General features: G+C 36.5%; 1 protein-coding gene across 18 annotated transcripts in view; it reads right to left on the reverse strand.

The window, feature by feature from the left end:
- The window catches only part of GPHN (gephyrin), a 275747-nt gene that overhangs the window by 134310 nt on the left and 115000 nt on the right, over positions 1-26437 (reverse strand). The gene's annotated exons all lie outside the window — the stretch shown is intronic.

Consider the following 26437-nt stretch of genomic DNA (forward strand, 5'->3'; position numbering starts at 1 on the left):
AAGGTTTGTGGATTACTAATCTTAGGCAGAAATTTAAACTTGAGACAGGTTGCAAGTCTCCTCCAGTCCTCTTAGTGCTACTTTATGGTGATTTTCCACATAGACATTGAGACTATGACCCTCAACTGGGGCAGAAGTACTACAAAGCACACAAAAATGGTTGCTGTGGATCAGATTGAATGCCTGCATAGAACAGCCGAAGTCCTGATGGCTTTTCCTTTTCTATGATGTTATGGTGTCTTGCCGTTTTTATTTTCTATTTTTGCCATCACTGCTACAAATGTGTGATAACACTCCCACGTGTTTGTGCTTCCAGAATTACTAGAATATCTTCTTTCAAGTCAATATTCTGGTGCTTACCACTTAGATAATGACTATGATAATATAACTTGTATACGTTTTCCTGATCAATACATAATTTACTTCACAATGCAAGGATTGTAAAAATAATTCTCAATACACATACATATTTATATATACCATAGCCACTAGAACATGACATATACACTGTTATAATTTAAAACATCCATAAATAACATGGAAATGCTACAAACAATAGAAACAGGGCAGGTTTTCATAACAAATCCATACAGAATTCCTTCATACTATATTCAGTATTGAAACTAGTTAAACAATTCTTAATTCTATAGTTATCAAAGATGTTTGGCATTTTGGCAAATTTGCTAGATTTTTCCAGCACAGTGCAATTGTGAAGTTATTTCACCTTATATGCATCACCAGTCACAGTAAGTAAAATAAGTTAAAGCTTAATTTAAACTGCTGAACAAATATAAGTGTTAAAATTTATGTGTGTCAAAACAACATGTGACTTAAAAGATCACTGTGGCTTCCAGGAGAAACTACTGATAGTCTTCAGAGATGCAGAAGTATGTGTTCTCTGGAACAGATTTCAAAGCTACAACCTTTTTAAAATTATGTAAATTCTGTATTTGCAAGCAAATCCTGTTTACTCTAGGAAAATACATTTTTAAATGCAAGGAGAAACATAAACCAGTATATTTTTAAATGTATGATGATAACTTTCCTTATCAATCCAAGTTAAATAAAAAATATTCATATATAAAATGCCATAAATATCAATCTACTTTTCTTTCACACTTTTTGGGCTCAAGCTAAAAGAGTGTACAAGATACATTTCATGTATGATGATTTAACACCATCACAATGAAGAAACTATAATGAATGACAATATGGCAAAACAGATCAAAATGATAAAGTCTGCATAGTCACAGATTTAAGAAAATTGGATGTAATTTCAACCACTGAGTTTCAGAAATATAGGAATTAGCACATTAAGATCTCATAACAACCTTTACTTGTTCATGTAGCTTGGACTACTCCAGAACCCAGCTCACTAAAGATTATGCCTGATTCTGTGACAGGAGAGAGCATACATATCTGAATGAATCAGAAATTCTTGTCACAGCACACAAAACAGGAGCAAAGAAGAACTAAATACAGTGTTCCTCACTGTATTATTCAGGAGGTTGAATCTTCTCTATTCAGTGGACCATGGCTTATCTATTAATTTAAAAAGGAAAATCATATACTGGGGACCATGCAAGAACACGACAACCCATTTAAAAGGCAATAAAGTAAAGAGCGGAGTTCAACATTAAGTTTGAAAAGGAGGGAAGGTCTTCAAAATGTAAGTGTATTCTTGGAATTAATTTAATATATTTTTGCACTACTTTTTGTGAAGGTCTTATTTCTTATGCTCACAATCCTTTACTTATTGTTGAAAAGCTTCCACGAAACATGGAGGCCTGAAGATACTCTTATGTGGAGCAACAACTTTCCAAGAAATCAATCCCAAAAAGATTTAGGAAATTTCAGAGAATTAAACATTAAAACACCAAGAAATCATGCTTGATGTTTTCTATTACTTCCATTCCTTTTATCCTTTTCAGCAGTAGGCAGAAAGTAAGAGAAATATTAGGAATATGTTCAGTGTAATCACTGTAGTCAAGAGACTTGGATAAAATGCAAGTATGTATCTCACTGTGTCTAAAGAGGGCTTTTCAAATTCTGAGATTTTACAGAACATAGTAAGTCGTCTTTCAAAGATTCTACAGGTAAATTTGCAGTTTCCAGCATCACAGTCACGTAGCAGTTGTTTTTTTAAAAACTAAGCTTTTGTATTAAGAGACGTCATAAAAATGTAACTATTTTATTGAAACGCAAAACTAAAGGAGGAATGTAATAAAAAAATAAATAAATGGCTTTGTTCTTAAAATGGAAATTTAATTACAGGCATTTTCCATTTAAAGTAAAATGCAGTTATCAAGTATTTCAAGGTTCAACACACCTATGCAGTCTGTAACATAACCTTTTAAAAAAATTACTTCATGTCTTCTAAAACCCACTATTCATGAAAATTAGCCCTAAACAGAAAAAACAAGTAGGCACTGAAGTGCAATCATCAACAGAGTTCATTTATGCTAACAAGTAAAGAAAGTCTAGCAGAGAGATGTGCAAACACTGAACTGAAGCGTTCGGTCAAACCATCATGACTGGAAGTGCCAACACTTTTAAGAGTTGAGACCAATAAAAGAATTTCTAATTATTTTGATGGAGAGAAGTAAAGACAACAGAGGCCATGTACAAGGTTGACTTGAAAAAATATAAGTGGAGTTTTAAATGCTGTCTGTTGATTTCCTCTCAGAAAAACAAAGGAAAGATTCTTATTTCATGCTACCGCCCTTGACATACTAGTCTTAGTATAATCAAGAAAAATAGTGAATTTATTGTATGACTTAATAAATTGCATTAAAAACTACAAGCAGATCTAGGTCAGAAAAAAACATGCACCTAAATGCACACAAAGGCACAAGACCCTTTTCCTTCTGTACAAAAATCTGATCCCATCTAATATTGGTGCCACTGGTATCCTCCTAGAGTCATGCTAAGGTTACTCACAGGAAAGGATTGGGCACTTAGCATAAGAGATACTTGGAGGAAGAGACAGAACTTAGAATCAGAATTAGATACTTTCCAAATGTGTCTTTGTCTACAAAGAACTTTACTGTTGACTCTGTATTTGGCAGATATATACGTTAAGTGTGGGCCTATGCGTGCATGTGCTCATCTTTACCTAATAAAATGTATTAGCAAAAGCACCAAAGTTCAATGTGTCTCAATTCTGACACATGTAAAAGGTGTCTATCTAAAATACAATATTTACTCACTAAAATAAATATTACAGAGTTATAAAAATTCTGGTTTTCTTAAGAACTGATAACTATTAAAAATTTAAGAAAGACATAATGCCTCTTTGCCAGTATCACTTTTCCTAGTGATAGAAATCTTGATTAGAATCTTGAGATCTAATATATACATATATTTTATTATTCCTACAACAATACAAGATAAATAGCAACTGGAATGAAAAGGAAAAAGAAAGCGTAAAACCAAGCACATGAATCCAATATTAAAAATAAAAACATATAAACAGAAACTTTCTCTCTTTGTTTTTTAAGTTTTTAAAATTTTCTGAATTAAAACAGCACTTCAAAGACCTGTTATCACAAGAATAAATGCTTGGGTTTAGAGCCATAAACTTCAGATTATTGGGCACAACAAGATGGCTTTTTCCACATTTTCCTCCCCTTTGCATACATATAGTGTTCATCTAAGGTTGTTTAGGAAACTGTTTACTCTGGGTTTTCTTCTCAGAATGTGCAAAGGCAGCTTGATATTACATACAAGTCAGTAAACTAGAGCTCTTCATAATATTTAATGCATGGGTACCAGTATCTACAGCACATGTACCTCATGTACCACAGATCAGAAGCTTCAGCAAAATTTGCAGGCTGTAACTAAGCCCAGATAAACAACACTTTAATCTTACAAAAATGGCAAAGTGACAGAAAACCAACTGCAAATTTCTTTGAGCTGCCAAGACAACATTAACTGCTACAACCCTAAGCAACTGGCAAAAACACGTTCACCATATTTGCAAAGCTGACAGGTCTCAGAGAACTCCCAGTATGAACACCTCAGAATCATATTTCTGTAATAGCCTTCAACTCATATAACCTGCACTTCTTAGAAACTACACCTGAAAATAACCATCTGCAGAATTTGCATGTGCAAATTTGCATGCAGGGACAAGTACATCTCCAGTTTAAGCTAGGTCATACCCCACATCTACTTGTTTAATTGGCAGGAAGCGTAGTGAATTAGAAAATTACTACAAGGCTTCTATGACTAAAAAGAAAGAAAACCACATGAGGTCAGCGGTATAAAAAATGTTTAAACTAAAATGTTGGCTTTCCTGCAACTAAGAAGTTTTAAAGATCAATATACTAGTATAAATATAACTGATTCTTACAGAATCCAGTTCCACTTCTAGCCTCATTTTCTAATAGTAAATACAATCTTACATATTAGTTTGCACACTTGCTACAATTGTGAAAGACGTTATTTCATTTATTTTTTAAATTACATTACAACTTACATGATCTCAAGCTTTCATGTAGCTCTCAATGGAAATGACAAATTGAACAGAATGAAGATGTTTAAATATCTAAATAAGGTTAGGATGGGGGGAAAGACAAGAGATGAAACGATTACAGAGACAGGGACTTACTCAGTGTAATGCAGTTTGTGGTATAAATTTCCCCCCCCGTGTATTGTTCATGCATACCACCATAGAGCTAATGAATGAAACTGGTTTTAAAAATAAAATCTACTGCTTTACCTGTGAGAATACAGTAAAGAAAATTTACCTACCAATGAACAGCTGCAGTACTTTGAGACACTTAGTCCATACACATACTCTAAGAGTGGGTGGGCTTGTGGCCTGCCCTGGAGTGTCCCGGGAGGGGCACTCCCACTCCTCCCCTCGTCCTGCTTGAGGCATTGACACACAGGGCAGAGTGCATCCGCCACCACTGCAGTTCCTCTTAAATGCACAATCAAACCTGAAAGAGATTCAGAAAGAGGGGAAAAGCAGGTAGGAGACTAATGTACATGCAGACTATACCTCTCAAAGAACACCAGTTACCGATGAGTAACCTTTCTTCTTTGAGTCTGCATGTACATTCCCGCAACGACTCACTCTGATCAGTTACCTTTGCCTTTTCCCATCCAGGAGAAGGCCTAAGGACTCCCACAAACAACTGCAGCATCACTCTACTGAAGGATGAAACAGCCCTGGATCCTATTAGACTAAGACTATGCTGGATGAAAGCAGAGAGCTCCAGGTGACCTTACAGCACATGTCTAAATACCATATAATACAGATACTGAGCTTGTCCAGAGACCTAACAGATTTTTTTTTGGCCATATGAAGATCCTTGAGTCCACTCAGAGACAGAGAGCCACATGAACAATCATTGTGTGAAGTCAGCCAGAGTTTTTGATATTCCTGCAGTGCATCAGGAAAATAAACAAACTAGAAAACTTGGACTTTTGAAGAGAAATTATAAAGGCCTTATGAAATCAAAAATATAAAGTATAAAATTCAATCAAAGAAGAATAAGATCAAGAAATGAGTACTGAAGGACTAATTTTCTTGCTACTCTGCACCACTTCAAGAAGGACTCCTGGATGACTGAAGAACAGATAAGCCGCCCATATACGGGTAATATATAAAATAGCAGATATAAGGACCTATATACTTCACTAGCTGGCTGAGAAAACTGTCTCCAAATCTGCCACTTTCATAGACACAAGTAGAAGTAAGCAGAAGTATGAATTTAAGAGCTCAAAAGGGGAGAAGCAGTGGTTTTCCAATGCATGAACTGCGGAGAACTGTCATCAGTCATGAACAATTCAATATATCCTGATCAGCTGTTAGGAAGATGTGAGTTGTAAAATGTGTGAACATCAGTGAACTCAATCAGAGAGAGCAACCTGGCACTCTCACCAAAATACAGAAATAAATCAAAAGAACTACACATAACATATTCAGAGAGCTGAGATCAAAGCAGCAACAAACATGTCATATAGACAATATAATCTTCTCATAGAGTATGCCTGCCTATATTATATTTTCATGCTACTAGCTATCACTACTCTGGAGAGAAGCAAAAACTGACTACCCTAGAGACTGATTTATGCTTTGGTTTGGGACCCCCAAGATTGCCAAAGACTGAAGAAGAGTGAGGGAAGAGCTAAAATACAAAGTCTATGAAGACTACAAAAGAAGTTTCTCACATAGCTGCTTATGACTATACCCACTGTCAGAACATGGTGAAATAAAACAAAAACCTTGCAGTTCTGTCTTCACTGAGTATTTCTCTTTATATTTGCTAATTGTGGTAACTTAACAATCAATGCACCATAAAAGAAAAACCATTTTACAAGCCTAATCCAAACGAAATTTCTGCATGGCTCTATTAAGCCAGGCATCTGTATGACATGCCAAAACAATGAGCATATTTTAGCATAACCACAGGCAGCATTGCAAAAAACTCGAACATTCTAGAGGACTGAGAAACAAGGCCGCAAGAGATAATAGGTTTCTCCTGAGGTGAAACGTTGTCATTTTGTAGCACATGTAAAAGTTATGGCCTCCTTCCTACCCAAAATGTTCTGTATGTTTAAATAGTCAAATATAATATTACACTTCAATGTATGAAAAATGAGACCTCAATAATCCCTGAGTCTATTAGTCCAAATGTTCTGTGCGGGGGAAAAAAAGGCAGCATAACTATAATAGATGCTCACAAGGTCCTGAATTCCAAGTACTGATACTGTTCAAGCCAGAATGGAGTGACTGTGGTGGCACAGACACTGCTTTTTCCTAACCACAACAGAATTACGGGCATTGGTAGATAAGCACCGATCTGACATGCATGGAAATCAAAAGATAGCTCCCTACCAACTCAGACGCTCTTGCCCTCTAGAGAAGACATTTTAATTTCTGGATGTTATGATAGATTAATTAGTCTTTGGCAAATAATATTGTCAATACAATTGCCTATTTAAGTATGCAGAGAAATTGCTCTTAAGAAGATGTGTCAGCATATTTCGAAGATCCTGAAAATCTGTAACAATTATTTTATGTCAAGCACAACATGGAGTAATTACATAATGGATATATTTAGCACATCTATTGCTCCTACAGTGCACTATGATGGTACTATTCACTAAAAAAATCATTGTTCCGAGCATCAGTGTATGGATCCAGAACAACACTCTGATATTGCCTTGTAAATTTTATTAGAATCATAGAATATCCTAAAGATGCTCCTCTTGTGCAATAAAGAAGTCAGCCTAGCTGACATCTCTACATATTTGTAGTGGATCCTCCTACCACCGGAGAGATTTTAAGCTTACTATCTATCACCCATATTAATTGTCTAACATCTGATTACTGTGCATAAAAGGTTTTCAGTCAACCAGTGCACGTACAGGCCATGTGGTCTAACAACTAAAGTTACGACCTTACTGTGATCTATGATAGTGTTAATTTAGATTGTGAATTACTTCCCAAGTCAAATAATCAATGTTAAAATTTAGCTTCCAGAAAATAATAAAACATCAGTAAAGAAGCCCCCTCATTTAAAAAAAATCCCTTAGTTCCCTAAATATAAGGAAGATGTGGACATCCTGCTCTGATACATTCTTGTGACAGGGATATACAAACAACAAAGAGAAAGGTATACGCAACAAAAAAAAGAAGACTGGAGTATTCTGGATCTGATTAGATTGTTTGCACTTCTCCATTACCTGTTGAGCAGGAACAATCCTGGAGACCCTGAAAATGATTCTCAAAAGCGATAAGGAAGGTATAAAAAACAACCAAAATTCATTGACGGTTATTAATACAAAAAACATATTAAGAGCTTTTGAAGGCAATGAAAAATAAGTAACTACGATCACTATAGAAAAGAATATTTTTCCCTAGTTGATTTCTTTTATAAAGACAGAGCACAATAAAAGAATAATAGAATGAACTAGTAATAGGCTGCCTTGCTAATTAGGTAATTGCTTATTCCTAAGTGAGTGTAAGCATCCAAAGAGTAAAATGTAGAGAGAAAACCTTTTTTGCACTTATAAGACTGAACCAAGCTTACAAGAGTGATTGAATTACTAAACTGGAAAGGCCATTCTCTTCAAAGGAAAGACATTTTCAGAATTCAGTCCATGCAGAATCTCTCTTATAGATCCAAAGAATTATAGCTATTACTTAATACTGGGTGAAAGCTGTTACCGTAGAATTTGATGAGCCATCATCTGCTCCCATTGCAGCTTGCAGAGGTGTCTTAGCATTAGCCAATCCCACTGCAATCAAAGATTTCAACTTTTATACTCAGGAGAAAACTAATGCAGAACAATTCATATCAGAAAGACTTTTTTCCCTAAGAGCTAAAACTTTTGGTTCATTTCTCTCTTGGAACATTTTTTAAAAATGCTCATTTTTTCTTGATACATCCTAACAACAAAATTACTTGGAATCAGGTGACAATAAAAGTATTCAGAATACTAGAGATGTCAAAATCACCTTCCAACTGTTTCTGCAGCTGGTATAAATGAAACTAAAATCTACCAGGGTACTAAGATTATTCAAACACGCCTTTATGGTGTTGGAAATATCTCAGGCAAAATAACATACAGAATTTCAAACAACCCACAGCACTTTTGAAAAAAATTCTTTGTATTCTAATCCCCATTGCTTCTAAGGTCCCAAATTCTTGGAAATTATTTTGTGCTATAAAGAAAGATACGTTATCAATTTGTTATACGATAAAGACTATATGTATATATAAATAAAGCATTTATATTTTTCTGAGCCAACTGAACTGGAGACAACTTTGTAAGAAGTCTTTCTGATTTGATAAAGTTGCTGCATATGGAGCAAACAGAAGCTTAATAAAGCAAGTACTTCACAGAACAGATCTAGCTCAACCCAGTCTCATAACATTAACAAAGCCACAAAGGTGGACTAAGACATGAAGAAAGTTCAAAGAAATATATGAAAAGAATTGGAAAGGGTAATTCTTAGCAGAATCACTTGTCATCTCTTGTTTTTCTAAAGACATATGCCAAACTTCACTGATTAAATCATAAAAGAAATACTAATCATCAGTATCAGAATGAGAGGATAGAATGCTTTCTCCTTACAAATGCTTGCAGCAATCATATCGAGCCTCTTGACAGCTGCAGAGATACTCATGAATCACCAGGACACAATCTTGTGCAAAGAAGGGCGTCTCCAACACCCCTTTGGGCAATCCGTTCCAGTGCTCGATCACCGGCACAATAAAGTTCTTTCTCATGTTCAGGTGGAGCTGCCTGTGCATCAGTTTCTGCCCATTGCCTCTCGTCCTATTGCTTGGCACCACCAAGAAGAACCTGGCTGCGGTTGGTGGGATCAAATGCAAAGAAAAAACTAAATGTAAGAAATAATCTAAATATAAAATATCAAAATGTTGGTATCAAGATGTCAGCAAACAAAAAACACACTGATGCAGTGCCACAGTTTTTAGTTCCACAGGTGTTTTCTCCTCCTACTCTCTCTCCCATGTGAGCTCCCTTTTATTATTTTGTTTACAGATAAACCACTGCCTTCTAATTGATCCCTAGGGCCTCTTGCTAATTTTGTAACACACAAAACATGTCTCAGGCATTTCATGCATGTTGTTGTTTTCAACCACAATAAGCAATACACTCATACAGTGGTTTTCCACCCAGATTCACAGCAACCTCAGCAAACACACAACTTATCTGGGCCTCTAAGGCTAACATTCTCTTCTTCTTACCCCAGTAAGGATTCCAGATGTTCGGCACCATTCCCACACAAGGTTTTCCACCCTCTGACACTCTCCCTTCAGATACTGATAGACACTGATGACACTCCCTTTCAGTCACTGCCTCTCAAGGCTGAACAGTCCCAGCTCCCTCACTCTTTCCTCATAAGAGAGATGTTTCAATCCCCTCTTCATCTTCCTAGCCCTTCACTGGACCTGCTCCAGTAGCTTCCTGTCTCTCCTGTCCTGAGGAGCCCAGAACTGCACACAGCACTCCAGGTCAGGCCTCACCAGGGTGAGGAGAGGGGCAGGATCCCCTCCCTCCACCTGCTGCCAATGCTCCTCCTAGTGCAGCTCAGGATCCCCCTGGCCTTCTTGGCCACAAGCACACACTGCTGGCTCAGGACAGTTTGTTGTCCACCAGCACCCCCAGGTCCCTCTCCACAGAGCTGCTTCCCAGCAGCTCAGCCCTCAGTCTGTGCTGCTCCATGGGGTGATTCCTGCCCAGGTGCAGGAGCCTGCCCTTGCTGTTGTTGGTTTCACACAGTTCTTCTCTGCCCATCTCTCCAGCCTGCTGAGGTCCTTCTGCAGGGCTGCACAGCCCTCTGGGGTATCAGCCACTCCTCCCAGCTTTGTGCCATCAGGGAACTTGCTGAGGAGGCATCTCCCCTTTCGTCCAAGCAACTGATGAGTAAGTTAGTGGATACTGAGCCCAATATTGAACCCTGGAAGACTCCACTAGTGATAGGCTTCCAACCAGATCCTGTGCCACTGATCAGCACCCTCCCTGCTAATGTATGAGTAATTTCTAGAAGTAATTTCCAGAACTCATGGAAAGCCCTCTGGACTAGAAGTAATTGTTTGTTATTTTAAAGATTAAAGAAGACATGCATGGTAACCTTTACCAGAATCTCAAGTTATTTATATAGTTCAAAGAAAAGTTGCCTAAGAAATAATGAGTCTTTTCAACTGTCTATCACCTGCTTTATATACCATTATTCTAACATATGGTCTGTTACATGGAAATGTTTACATAAGTGATTTTTGGTTATTTAATTGCAAAACTTACCTTTCTGGACAAGGTCAAATCGCATTACAGTCAACTGCTCAATGCAACTTAGAATAAAGGCTTCACTGCGATAACTAAAATTAGCATATTGGCCCTTTCAAAGAGTTGTATCATCTCCCACACGTCCTACTTTGGGGATTGTGATGCATGCAGTATATGTTATCTCTGGACTACTGCTTTCCCTTGTAGAGACAATTGCCACTTTAGTGTTGGAGAGTGATGAAGAGCCTACACAGGCAGTACAGTCATACAGATAGTATTTTCAGTAAGAAAGAGTAGGTGGCATTAGTAGATGAGGGAGATAGGCAATAAATTTCATCTGTGCGTGACAACTGGGCAACACCCTCTGGAAATCAAGGATGAGACACTGTTCTGTTTATAACATTTCTTATATTGTAGTGCTCCTGACCAGGAAGCTATTGTACATCAAGGAATTAGCAATCCACATAACAGTTCCCTTGAAGTTCCCACAGAAGTCTCCCCTTTGCTCTATGTTCAGCATGGTTTTCAGGAATGTGTCATGCTGCACAAACCGCTTTGGCCAAAGGACAGACTCATCCACTTCATTGTAATGGAGGAGTCTGTAGGCAGCTCCAATTCAGTGACCGCACCACCAATACGGTTTTCCTTTACCTAAAGGAGTAGAAAAAATTTCTAATGAGTGGAGAAATCCATCTGCAGATTGATCTGATGCTGCAGGAACACACAGTTCCCAGCATCTGAAGGGAGTAAGATTTATTCCTCCTTTTCCCTTGCTGTATGGAAGCAGGTATTTCATTCAGGTATTTATTGTCAGGCCTTTCTTACTGAGATCCGGAAAGAACCTGGCACTTCCCTTTCCCTTGCTTTCTGCCCCAGTACAGAAAATACACACACACAGAATTCCCTTTTCATTTCAAGACCCATCACTTCTGACCACAGAAGGAGAGGCCTCTACTTTTTTCTTGAAAATACTATTTAAGTCTTTTCTGTCCTGTAAGAGCTCTCTCTCCAGGCCCACTAATACTATAATATTTAAAAACACTAAAAAGAAAACAGGATTTTTTTTTTCTTTTGCTAAGAGTTATAAATCTGTAGTTAAATATCAATTCTATCAGGAACCCAATAATTCTGTAGCAGCGATCTTCCGAGAGCCTTTACATTTCTACCAATGAATCTGAGCACAGTATGTTGGTTTTGCAGCTGTAACCATCCATACTGAGCAACATGAAAAAATTAAGCCAATTTTCAAGCCACCATAGCTACTCCTTCCTAAATGTCACAGATCATTTAGTAGTCCCTTAAGTCTTTAGCTCCTGTTTCAGCTTTCACTTCTAACTCCAAAAGCAGATAAATTTAGCAGGAAACTCTAAGCAATTTTTGTCTGTCACCCAAATTTCAAACTATCACCAAGAAAATGTAAGACCATTGGCTACACTAAATATATTTTATTTGAATTGAACAGCATACAGTTTTCTACACTAAAAACCAACAGCAATGAGACTTTTTTTTTTTCAGACAGCACCTTATCTACCAAATTTTTTGATTTTGGGAAATTTGAATTTCCTATATTATTGACACTTAGGAAAAAAAACCTAATAAAATCCATGATGAAACTGAGGCACAGAAAAACAGACTCCCACTTCAATTAAATATACTCAGTTGAAGGTCTTAATGAGCAAGTTAACATCTGGCCATCCCAACTTACAGTACTGACAAGAGAATACTATTTTGCTCAGGAAATAATTGCAGGCTAAACAGACCTCACACCTTTAGGCTCCTTTTATTATAACGATGTTTTTGTAGGGAGATATTAAATTTCTCACTGACATACTTGTACAAAAAAATTTCATCCATAATCTCTGTTCTTTGCACAGATTTCAGTGTCTGACAAGAAAATGCTTAATTCTTTTGCAAACTCTGTAGCATCTTTGGATGCTACCTTCAGTTCCCCACAGATAATCTACAATGGCAAAGAGCAAAAAATCAGGTTTCCACGGGGAGTTTTATATGAGACAAATATCAGTTATCTAGAAAACCATTTTAAATTAACTGTTTATACCAAAGTTTCCAATTTAAATTGATTTTTTTTTTTATTTGCATTACTGAGGTATTATCCACCCTGTGTATAAAAGAAATTTGTTATTTGTCAGTGGGCTTGATGCATTGCATCTTACTCCTGATTTTGAAACCTACATGTTGAAGTGATTTAAGAGTGACATTAAATATTCAGACAGAAAAACTCGTGCCCCACGTATTAATTTGAAGAACTACATTGTGACTACTGATGATGTATCCAAAGACAGACAATGAAGTTGGTGAAGGGTTTGGAGCACAAGCTTTTGATGAGGAGCTGCTGAGGGAGCTGGGGGTGTTTAGCCTGGAGAAAAGGTGGCTCAGGGAGACGTTACCATTCTCTACAATCGCCTGAAAGGAGGCTGTAGCGAGGTGGGGTTTGGTCTCTTCTCACAAGTAACAAGGAATAAATAATAGATAAATTACATGTTGCTGTCATATAATAATAAAAAAAAATATTACATAAGAGGAATGGCAGCCATTTCAAGTTGTGCCAGGGGAATTAAATTGCATCTTATGAAAAAAATGTCTTCACCAAGAGAGATAACAACATTGGAACAGGCTGCACATGGTGGTGGTGGAGTCACTGTTTCTGGAGGTATTTAAAAGACATGTAGATGGGGCACTTGGGAATATGATTTAATGGTGGGCTTGGCAGTGTTAAGTTTTACAGTTGGACTTGATCTTAAATCAGGTCTTTTACAACCAAAACGCATTCTCTGACAGAACAAATTCTCAGTTAAAACCACAAGAAAAGATAAAATTTGAAAATAGTGGATCATGTGTTAATTTCATGTTTCATACATATTCAAAATACATAATTATAAGGACAGTAAGAATATTGTCTTTGGTTTTCTTTCCCTATTATTTAGCCATTCTCAGAAGGCAATATAAGTGCTCAAACATATCCAATAATTTTTTCATTGGTAGAGATCCAGCAGAGTGAATTTAAAAAGCTTTTCAACAAAAGCTACTCTGAAATTAGCTATTCATTCTACCAGTGAGGAAAAGCCTTCTTTTTCAATTTGTGCCTTATGAAATTGCTATGGTGTTAGATGAACTGCCACATAATCAGCTGTTTTTCCTGTTGCAAAACTAGGACTCTGTTAAAATAGTATTTCCCCTAATATAGGATTGATTTTTAAAGAGGTTAAGATACTAAAATTGTGGAACAAAATAATGAAATTCAAAATATTCTGAATGTGCACACACATATTAAAATCTCTATGTCGTTTCATATAAAATATTTAAATATAATAATGCATTGTTAAAATGCCTGGGTACCCAAATACTTTAAGTGCAGCTCAGTTGTTTAAATTAAAGCAAAATGGCAAATGTAGGGAGCTGTGTCACTATGAAGAAAGCTTTATACCTGTATATAAGCTATTTGGCTAAATGGTCAAAATGTTTGTACCAAGCAGTTTTAATAATCAGGTCAGCAAAAAATATTTAATCCCCAGAAAACTCAGAATTTTCCATTATCTGTGAGATTCAATTTATTACTTTTGCTGGGTGTCTCAGAAGTCAACTCTGCAGCGGGTATCATGTTTGCAAAAGATTTAATTACACTGAGAGCATACTACTTCACAAATATTCTTTTTTTTTCTTTTTCAAAACATAACAATCCCTTTGGATTTCTCACCAACAGAAGAATTCACAGATTGGAACACTGCTTAGAGGCATTTGGAGCTTTTGTATGTAAAGCAGTTCTTCATAGCTTTCTGATTTTAAACTTGGTCATCTTTCCTTCAAAACAGCCTGATGAAAATTGTCTGCTGTCATTTAGAGCCTCAAGATACTCCATAAACTCAAGCGTTAGCTTCAGTGTCCCAAATGACAGTCAGGTTTATTTTTACGCATTGCCTGTTTTATACAGCATTATTCCCTAGAAATACTTATTAACATACAGAACACATACCAAATACATAACGAAGGGTTATTTTCTGCTTTGTTAAAGGACAAGAACTTTAAAACATCTTGATGCTAAGCTCTTATCATCATAAGGTATCCTCATATACACAGTCTAATTTTCCAGAATGAAATGTAGGTAATTCTCACTCATGTTAAATTATATCCAACTACAAAGAACACAGAAGAACCCTATAAAATGACAGAACTGAGCAGCACAAATTTCCATAGGGGATCAGCCTATTTGTTAAAAGAGAGGTTTATGTCATCAAGTTACTGAAGCTACTCAGAGAAAATGTTACCATATTTGTAATTTTAAATTCAAGGACATTTTGATAGAGCCTAACATTAACAAAGCAGGTAATAAATAATTAGAGAAAATAAAAATATCATTCAATGCAGAAATGCTGAAAGAGTATATGTGTTACCTTTGCAGTCTTAGGATCCCACCTAATCTTGTCATAATGATGAGACAGCTGAAATTCAATGTAATCATTTCTGCCAGAACAAATCTAGAAACTTTTGTGCCTTTTTTTTTAAAGAACGTATTTTAAAAAGTAAAACTCCTCAACCACTCCACCTTTACTGAACTCTGAGGATTCAATGGTATTCCCTCCCGCATACTTTTCCTTTGGGACAATTGAGTTACAGAATTTCTGAAATCCTGCTATAACTGAAAAGTACAGAACCAATATTACAGTAAATATTATCAAAATTGCTATCTATTTTACCATGGAGGTATCCAGAAAATGAACATATCAAAACCACAGGGGAAATGAAAAGGAAAACATCAATCTTTAATCTTACATGAGTCTTTAATTTGAAAAGAATTATTTCCTTTGCCTAAATAGGTGCATCCTAAGAAACACTTCTGTAGTGAGCTCAAAGATAATCCAGAAAAGCAAATATTGTGACTTCAGACACAACAAATTACATTATTTGTCTTGCAATATCAAAACATTCTGTTTGGTAAAGCACATAATCTTGCACTCAAATATATAATATTACTGTTGTCCAGAGAAATACCTATTCAGTATTTTCTACACACACCACGGCAAAACTTACTAGCTTTTGTTAGAACCGTAGGTCTCCAAATCCATCCCATGTCCTTTAGAATCTGACACCTACACCCAAGATGCACCCTGCTCTTGTGTTTGTCCTTTTCTTACCTGGTGGCATCACATTGTAGTTCCCTTAGGTAAAAGCCATGAAAAGAAATAGTTCCACAAACTCTTGACCACACAAACTAAACAGCAGATAAAATATAATGGTTATCAATGTCAATGTACACAATAAAGCTTTTTATCTTGGGAAAAAAACCAACAAAAAAGAGAGGAAGCTCTTGGGAAAGCTTTTTATCATGATACAGAAGACAATTTCAGGGGAAGAATTTCTTTCAGCCTGATAACATATCTGCTGAACTTCCTTAAAACTGCTGCAGTACAGTATTTTTAATATGGAGTAGACCAATGTCTGAGGGAGCTGGGGTTGCTTAATCTGAAGGAAGTCTCAGGTGCAATCTTACTGCTTTCTACAGCTGCCCGAAAAGGGATTGTACCAATGTGGAGACAAGTTACTTTTCCCAGGTAACAAGTGACTGGGCAAGAGAAAAAGGCATCAAGTTGCAACTGGGAATGTTTAGATTGGTTATCAAGCACTGAAGCAAACTGCCCAGAGAAGCAGGGGAATCACCATCTGGGGAAGTATTTAAAAGGCATATACCTGGAGCACTTGGGGACATGGTTTAGCAGAGGAGTTGGCAGTGCTGGGATTGATGTTTGGACTGGATGATCTTTCAGGTCTTTTCCAACCAAATGATTCTATATCAACTGTAGTGCAGGGAGAATATATTAAAACATACATTATTGGAAGGTAAATGTTCAAAAATTCTTTAACAGTGAGGTAGATGAGCAAACCATTTGGAGACCACTGGTCTAGACCATTGTTTATTTTTTTCTTTGAATAGTCTGGCAGAAGGGTTGGACATTCTCTAAGTCCTTAGCTCAGACAACAGACTTTCACCAGTAACAATGGTACTGTATTACAAATTTCACATTTGTAACCTGACATGCTGTGTTATGGGAATATGTGTGCTGGCTGGAGGCTTGCAACACATCTACCACAGGCTGTTAATACAAACCAGCACTTTTAATACCTCTCTGCTTAACAGACCTTGGCTCGTATTGCAGAGTAGCCTTTGATCATATGAACTGGAATCCTTTCAGATAAAACTTATTTGGATGATGGATTTCAGCAGCATGTGTGATCCACTCCAGCTGTTAACAGCCACACAGAACAGGACTAGAAGTAGCTTGAAATAAAACATATCAAAGAACATATGAAGCATGCTGAACTCCAGCACCACATGCTTTACTTTATAGATAGATGCATTTTATTGGTTTGTGTGACTTGGTAACAAATAGGCTCAAGAGAGATGTTCAGTTCTTGGCACCAAGGACAGGGTGGCTAGGGCTAACGTAGGCATTTTTAAATTTGTCTCTACACACTTGGCTCTGATTTTATTTTGCTGGAAAACATCCATTTCTGGAAGCCTTTAGGACATCAGTTAAGCCAGCATTCTGGCTCTGCACTATCAGCAATGAGAAGAGCTACTTACTGAACATACTCAATAAAACAGAATCCGCTTATAATTTTTTATTTTACACCAGTGCTCAGCTACAGCTCATCGGCACAAAATCTCATCTAGACCAACCTTGTGCAACTGATAGAAGAAAGTATTTGAGCAAATAAAATGCCTCAAGCTACAGTTAACATGTCAATACTTTTATACCATTCCCTTGTGGTGTCTCCTTGAAGGAAGTTTTTGGTTGGTTTTCTGTTTAAAAATATTTAGTGTTTCATATTCTGTTTAAACAGTGGACCTTATATATGACAGGGTCACTAACAGGAATAGGGCACCACAAAAAAACCTAACTAATCATCAGAGCAGTTGAATGAGGTGAAATCACACAGCAAAGTACTAAGCATCATTCTCTTCATATAGTTTACAAGCTTGCCCATCACAAGGGAGGCTTGTGTAGTTTTTTGTGTCTTCCCACTGTGGTTTCCAATCAAGTATTAATACAACCTTTAAAATCATTTAAAAATGTACAATGAAAGCAAAATAAACTACACTATTCTAGCAGAATTATCTGCAGTCTATCAGTTGCAAATCTTTTTTGGAAAAACATGGTGTATTAAACTGGTTTCTGACAGAGATGACTACTGTGCTGTGTGTGTTCTTTCTTTTTTTTCTTTACAATCAGTGCATTATCAACCAACAGAAAACACATAATCAAAACTTTGGCACCTGCTTTCAGGCAGTCTTAAAATTTGCATAAGTTAAGAATGAGAGTTAATTTTAAAAGTGCAGTAAAAATAAGGAAGAATGTTACTGAAATGCAACCAAATGTACCACTTGTGAATATTTCTGTCCCTGTCTCTTTATCTGTTCCTCACATGAAAGTGCTTCTTAGATTATTTTTATAATCTGACTCTAAATCTTTTTCAGTGCTACTGTGCCATTTTTGTGATTAGGGGAACAGCCCTCCACATGCTATTGTACATGGTGTGGCACCAGAGGCTCATGCATAAAAGAAAAGGTTCAGTGTCCTGGTCTTGGTTGCTTTTTCCTTAGTTCACCATGGCTCCCATGCCTCCGCCCCTCCAGTTGCTCTTGAACACTGAGCCAACAGTAACCACCTTAGCACACTGCTCAGCCCTCATTCTCGGATCATAGTAGTCTAATTAGAGACTTCTATTTCATACGCAAATTGGAATTGGGGATTTTTTTCACATCTCCTATACACATCATTTAACATTAATCTCTGCTGAATTTCATCAGATGGTTTGTCATCTAACTACTCAGTATTTTAATGTCTTTATTTGCAGTAATATTTCATTTCTCTACCAATAATAATTTCCATAATTCACTAAGATGCAACCTGTAAATAGCTATACAACCAAGGGTTATTTAAAACAAACAAGCAAACAAACCCCCCAAAAGCAAAAAAAGCACAAACAACAACAACAAAACAAACAAACAAACATCCAGAAAAACCCACCCAAACACTCCTGACCTCTTTTTCCCTAGATACAAAGAATCAGCATACAGAACTTGAAGGTTTGGGGTTGTTTTTTGTTTTGTTTTGTTTGGGGCGGTGTGTGGGTGTGTTGTGTTTGTTGTTGTTGTTTTTGTTTGGTTTGTTTGCTTTTTTCAAAAAAGCAAATAAAAAAACCCTGATGGTCTTTTTTCTTACATATGCAGGCCCTGCATTCACTTATTGTGACAATCATAAAAAGAAAGAATATATTTCAGAAATAAATTTACCACAAGAAATGAACATAATATTGATCTCCCTCAAACTCAGTTAAGCCCTTAATTACTTACGACATTATCAGTTTTGATAGGATAACATTAAGTTTCCTTCACAGATCTCAAATAAGAATCTTCAGAGTACATTCTTACAGCATAAATAAAACCAACCAAAACTTAATATAACAGGTCATTTGGAAAATTATTAGGGCTTTTATATAAACTTGATTTACTTATATACTTGCCAAAAGCTATTTGCTGCTTAATGAAGCTGAGCATGTTTTCTCCTCTCATTCATGCTAAGTGACATCCCGTTTAAGAAATTACTTTTCCAACGAGAACAGAAGGCACTGAAAACACTGCCCAATATAAGGGTCAAATGCAAAGTATGAGACTCTGTTAGAACTGGTCAGAAGATGCCCTAGCCAACAAACAGGTTTCAGGTGATGGCTGGTACAAATATCAAAAATGGATAATTAAACAAAGCCGGGAAGAATTCAGACAAAATTGGTTACTAAAGCCACAGAGAGAGATAGTAATGTTTTATGATGGAAAACAACAAGGGATTTCAAATCCTGTTTCTAACATTGATTTAAGAAAGACTGAATGGATGAACAGGTCTGTGGTAATGAAAAATCTGATACACATTAATGTCCCATTTTAAGGGCAACAGTTTAAATGCTGGACAACCAGAAATGCTTAAAGGATGAAAAATATACTGGTTTGTCTTGTAAATTAACTTTCAGCTATTTTTGTTCTCTCTTTGCAGGAGAGCTACAGAACCATTTTGTTTGCTTTAGAAAATAAACAATAATACTACTAAAATGACTTTCTCTTGCTAGCATTGCATTTCAACTTAAATGGATGCACAGTCTTCCTGCCCTTCCCTATATGGCAATATTCCATGATCTGCAAATCAGGCTAAACTTTTGTATGTTCATAAGACTAAATTACACAATACAATATAAAATGCATTTGCTTAAATTCTACTCACATTAGGGAACAGAAATTTATTAGGGAACAATGCTTCAGCATTTTCTATATTCAAGACAGCGTGGAAGAGCAAGGTAACTTGATGTGGTGGTCTCATCTGTCATTTCTAGAGACACAAAGTCTCTGAAGCCACAAAGTCTATGAAACATAAGATGGAAGACAGCAGGAAAACAAAAAGTGACAATTCCTATTTTCATGTGCAAAGTTAGTGAGTATACTCCTTCATCCAGAGTGTTTGGGCATTTGATGCCCTTGCCAGGAAAGCAGAGAAAGGCTTTTGATATATTCAGCAGTCCTAGATCAGAGTTTGATAGACATTTCAGCCGTCTCTCATTTTACATTCTTTTTGTAAAAGTGTTTTTTTGGTTGAGAGTCTGTGATTGCAGTGAGTATCCATCATCCACAGAAGATGAGAGAAGCAGATGAAAAGCCCTTTCAGTAAGTACTCCCTAGGGAGTTTCTATACAGAAACTTGAGATAGCAAAAGTTCCAGCATGGAGAACAGTCATGTCCTCCAAGCAAAAACAGTCTCAAATCTATCAGAGCAGAAACAATCCAAAAGTCAAAACTGATATTCACAACTAGAGGGAAGCACAAATGCATGGCCAAAAGTACATCATCAATACTGCAGGGGTTGCAAATCTCTAGCTTGTAGCACAAATGCATACACATTTGTGGACAAAAATGGACAAAAAGATCAAAGAAAATTTTTTGGTTTATATAAAGTCTGACAATTTTGTCACATAGTCCCACACACAGAACTTTAGTTCTCTCTAGCATGGAAACAACATCTGTAACAACATTTAAGGGTTAATACTGCAAGGTAGAATTCAAGTTTTCTGTCATCCAAACAACGACACATGTAGCTTGAAAAAGAACACTAGTCAGTGACTGATTCTGCTAATTCAGGCTTTGGAAATTAACTCAGGCTTTGGAAATTAACTCAGGAAGAAATCCGTGTGCACATCAGGTGAACTTCAATTACATGGAATTACGATGAGACAAAGTTGTTTTAGCTTAACACATCTTACTTCTCAATAGTCCTAGTTGGATTCATGTCCATAAGAAAGTCTCCTTCATGAAAACCCAAAAAGCAAGTAGGAAAACCAAATCCCCAAGTTTATCAGGGATTTAATATACTAAGTTGACATCTCAGTGTCAATTTTTTGTTACTGGTTAGGACACTTGCAAAAGGTTTTAAAAGCCTTCGTTACCTGGATGCAGGAGTACAATGAAACTGTCTACTGGATGCTCAGACCCTGAGTGCACCTTAAGAGAGTTAAAAGACAAATCCTCATCTTAGCCAACACACATAACTAGCAATCTAATGGAATGATATGTGACATGACTGTCACATATGCCCTTTAAGTATTTTTAAACTAGTATTTGTAAGCTTTAGGGTCTATGGAGATGCTACTTGTTAATACTCACTAGACATTCAACGGAAAATACCCTTTTATGTCATGCTTAGCAAGAGCTCTTATGCTGTGAGTTAGGAATTATAACTTGAGATGCAGAAGAAGGAAAACATGGGCAGAAATACTGAGAACCAGAGTTGTCATTCCTGCAAGGTAAACAGCAAAGTTCCCTGGTGCTTTAGGATTAGTGGGAGTACATACTTCAAACAGCTTGAGCCTCTTCAAAAAACTGAGCAGGCAAACCTTTTCATTTGTGCTGGATCCAAAGAGATCATCAAACTCTGATGCCTTCCATCATAAACTTACGGGAAACTTTTTGTGAAGATCCTTGGCCAGCGCTGATACACTTGGCAGGTGAATATCCATAGAGTGCTGAAGTGGACTTTAAACTCCAATGCAAAACTGAGATGACAGCACATCTCCTTGTTTATGTAGAGCAAGGTTGATTCTGCAGAAGATGCAAGAGATATTTAAATATACTGCCTCACTCTCCATACCTGAGAGTGAGGCAGTATATTTAAAAAAAACAGTTTTGTGACGTTTAAATTTATTCAGCCACAACCCTGTTCTTGTGGACTATCCACCACAGTAGTTATGACTACCTTTCTTTTGTGTTTGTTTTGGGGTTTTTTTTGGTTGTTTTTTATTTTTTTTTTAACTATAGGACTAAAAATTGACACTTGCTTACAAATTGCTACTTATTTTTGCCACATGTTGATAAATATGAAAATGCTTTGAAGCCAGCATCACTTGGCTGCGCAAAGTTTGCATGAGTTTCATCAGCAGCAGCAAAAAGATCAGATTCTGGGACACAAGCATTATGTAGGTATAAGACACCACAAAGGTGACAAACCAAATGACTTCCGAGAAAGCCTTGGAACAGACTGATTTAAATTGTAATCATATCAAAGCCGCGTATTTTTGACGGCAGGGAGTACAGCTTTGCTCTAAAATACATCTCACTGACACTGAAATCAAATTCCTTTGTTCCTAAGATGTTCCTAAAAATGACTGTGTGGAAGAGTTAAAATCTTTTGGATTCCTAAATCATCTAGGGCAACTGACCTCTTAAGAAGACACAGTGCTCACCATTTTCTTTATGGCTACACTTCACTCTCTTTCATAGTTTTTATCATTTTCTACTCTTGGATCATTATCACTGGAGTCTACTTTATCAAAGACTGAAGACAATCTGAGAAGAATGTGCTTCAGCTATGCATAAAAAAATTCATATATTAAGCTATTAACACATACTCCTAAAGAAAAAGGGAGCACTATCCTACCATTATTCAGGGGAAAATGTCTGTAGTCCTAAATGCAACCTTTAATACTTTATGCATATATGTTTTCATTTAAAGAGTATCTATAGAAAAATCACAAGTGCTCCTTGAGGAGTACAAAGTATGTTTCTGTGTGAAAGGGTGGTTAATGGAATTAAAATACCCCTCCCAGCTTGCTCCAGAACTGTTTTACATCTAAATTTACAATTTACAACCAGCACTAACAAAGTATTTCTAACAAGATTTCTTAAAACTAACCACCACAGGAGGCAACCACTTAACTTTATTCTCTACATTGGAATAGCCATCTCATGCCACAAATATTTTTGGAATGAAATGTTCTGGCAATGTCTTTCTTGCGCATATCACTTTCATGAATAAAGGACCTACTACAAAAATCAATTTCTGGTCTTGAGATGAGATGTATGCACATAGAAAGTATATACGAAAGCACATAAGAAACCCAACACAAAACAATTAAATTCCTTTCTGCTGTTGACTTGCAAATCCTAGCAAACCAATTATTTTTTTAAAAAAATTGTTAGTGAGTGGTTTTCTTATTCCCTGAGTCTTCCTCTATAATAACCATCCTTCAATACATCATGTACTTCCTTCGTAATGGCAGAATGCAAAAATGAAAAGACATGTCTCATGGTATTATAAACCATAAGATGATACTGTTGACATAAATCTATAGGCACATCACGTAAACGTTCTCTTATCTGTAATAGGTAAAAATTTCTCTTTATTCTTGAGACAATCTCCATGTAGTTCATCAAAACCACTGTTGCCTGATACCCCCGCCAGGCCCAATGCACATGAAATCACCTGGCTTGGATGACCTCTCCTTTACGCATGCACTATTACAGTGGGTGAGGAACAAGGCTGAATCTGACAATGTGTTTTTTGCTAGTTTGAAAAGCTTCTTGCTTAAAGGATGAATATTCTGATGAGAATAGAAGTCTAGAGAAACCTGAAACAATGCCACCTTCTAATAAATGTCCTGCAGTTTCTATATTTACTGTATTTATCAGATCCAGAAGTATTTTAAAACTAGCAGGCACTGAAAATGAAGTGGCATTGCTTTGAATGGTGTAGAGGAACGCAGATGGTAGTACATCCATTTATGCATTCCCTGAAAGCTTCTTTCAACGAAGTAAAACACATGTAATAGAAGACATGGCTATCTTCTAGAATAGTTTTCGGGGGGGAAGCATGTGATTGTATCTAGGTAAGGCTACCTGTTGAGTGTTCTCACTTTGGGAACCTAAGCACCTGTGACAAAAATCAAGGGATGGTACGTTTCACGACACTTTGTTTCAGACATCCATAGATGCTGTGGAACCGTAGTAGTGATTGATTCCACACAATCCTTCCTAACCTTGGTATGGTGCGTGTGACTAGTCAGGGTACAGGTTATTACTTCTGCCGTAAGTACCCCTCATTCATACGCCTGCAGCGGTGTTCTACCTAAGATGTAATTCCATGAATTAACAAAATCAATACATTGGTTTCCCCCACAAGTTATTTTGAACAGCATCTTTTCTAGAACACATGCAAATACTAAGAGACTTATTTACTTGTCATAGTAATTATTGCTCTCTGTCTGATAAAGTATCTCCACTGCCATTTAAGAAAGCAGTTTACTTTTTAAGGATTATCAGAAAACATGAAAACACAACTTGCATAAATAGAATTCCACAATCCATCAAGCTAAATCAGATTTTAAAAGTGAAGGGGTTTTTTTTGCATATTTCATCAAATTCATTTCCTTAATATTTCATGTTTAAATAGGAAATAGTTGTGAGGCAAAGTAACTGAATTAAGATGCATGGAAGAAGATTCTGTTCACTCTAGAAGCAATATTCCAGTAAGCTGATTTGCCTTCTATTTTCTCCTCTCTCCTGCTTCTACTCAAATCAGCTAGGAGAGCCTTTCAGATGTTAAAATTACCCCCTATATTTATTGCAAGGACACTTTGTCTTGCTGTTTACCAGCTCCTATTCAAAATACATATGTACAAAATAATACTTTTTAATATCCAATATATATTTGTCTGTCTCAGCATCTTCCAGTAGTGCCTTGTTTAATATAAATAACATGTATTGTAGCTTGAGAAATTCAGTCATTTAAGGTGTGAAAAGTGGCCCGACTGCCAATACAACCTTAAAACCATATTACTTGAAAAAGACAGAAGAGCTACCAGAAACAAGTAAAGGAAGGGATTTTCCCCCAACCTTTTAAATATCTCTGACTCTGAACAATGAAATCCTTCCTCCACATTTACATCCTGGCACAACTGAGACTAATGAGTAACCCATCCTTTGACACTTCCTAGGATCTCAAGCACTTAAAGACACCTAAATAAGAAAAAGCTGAAAATTCTGAACAGTTCTCCTAAGCAGGTGACAGATTCCTGTGACTACTAATCTTGCAGTAATTTCCTAAAAGTAAAATTACTTTTTATCTCCTGACATTCCATTTTTCTTTGTTCACTGAACTCAGTTTAGTATGTAGAAGTCAGAAATATTAGCTTTCTTCATCTTCAACATTAACATTAAAATATCCATGGTATTGGTTTTCTTCTATTAAAGGAAAAAGATTGTGGTTGAGGGTTTTTGTAATTTTTATAAATAGGTCTCTGAGCATCATGAAAATACCACTATTAAATTTTGAAAGCCTTCTTTCTATTCTTTCTTTCTTTTATTCCAAGACCAAAATCTGAATACTGGATCTATCCAATAATAAATCCTGCTCCCCTTGATAAAATTCAGGATAGAGGAGTCCATGCATCTTAGATTACAAAAATAAATTTTGATCATCATGGTGCGATAACTTTGACTGATGCAGATATAGGCAGTCACTGTGCAGCGACTTGATTGCAGTGGGTTCCATACTAATTGAAGAGAAAGAAATTCTCACCATTTGCACACTGCAAAGTCACGTCTACATCAGGTATTATACAGTCATTTCCCTTCACAAGATTTTAGAATTAGTCTTAATTCTCTTTGCACAGCTGAAAGTGAGTATGTAAAACAGCACAGCGGGTTAAGCAATCACAATGAGCAAGCAATATGTCAGACTGACTTACTAACAATCAAATGAAGAATCAGCTACACAAACTGTGCTATCAGATCCAGGCCAAAATCCCCCGCCTCCCTCCCCCAGTTCCCATCTTTCACTCCACTGAAAAATAAAACTGACACAAATTGCTGAAGTACGTTTCAGGAGTGGACTTGGCTAAAGTGAGTTTTGTTACAATGCACCTTACTTTGAAAGCAAACTTCAGTATTTATTGTTATCACTCAAAATCAAAGAGCTTATAACTATTTTTTGACTTCATACTATCCCCTCCTTAAGACTGTCAATATTGAAAAATATGGATGTGGTTTTAATCTCAAAAGCAGAAGGACACTATATGTATTTTTCTTATGAAAATATAACTCAGTGTTCATCACAGTCCTCCACCCGTATTCAGGTAGCAAAACAGAAATAGGGTGAATTACACAGGTTTCTGGCATCAAACAAATCCTGCTGAAGTCAGCTTAAGCTGAAGGTAAACTTACTAATAAAAGTAAATAAAATTCTATTTTAGATGCATAAATATAGATCTAACGATTTTACTTCAGACACTTTCCTCTCTCCCCATGATGCACTTCAAAGCAAGAAATAATGTG

This window comes from Hirundo rustica, chromosome 6, assembly GCF_015227805.2.
Source record: "Hirundo rustica isolate bHirRus1 chromosome 6, bHirRus1.pri.v3, whole genome shotgun sequence".
Lineage (NCBI taxonomy): Eukaryota > Metazoa > Chordata > Aves > Passeriformes > Hirundinidae > Hirundo > Hirundo rustica.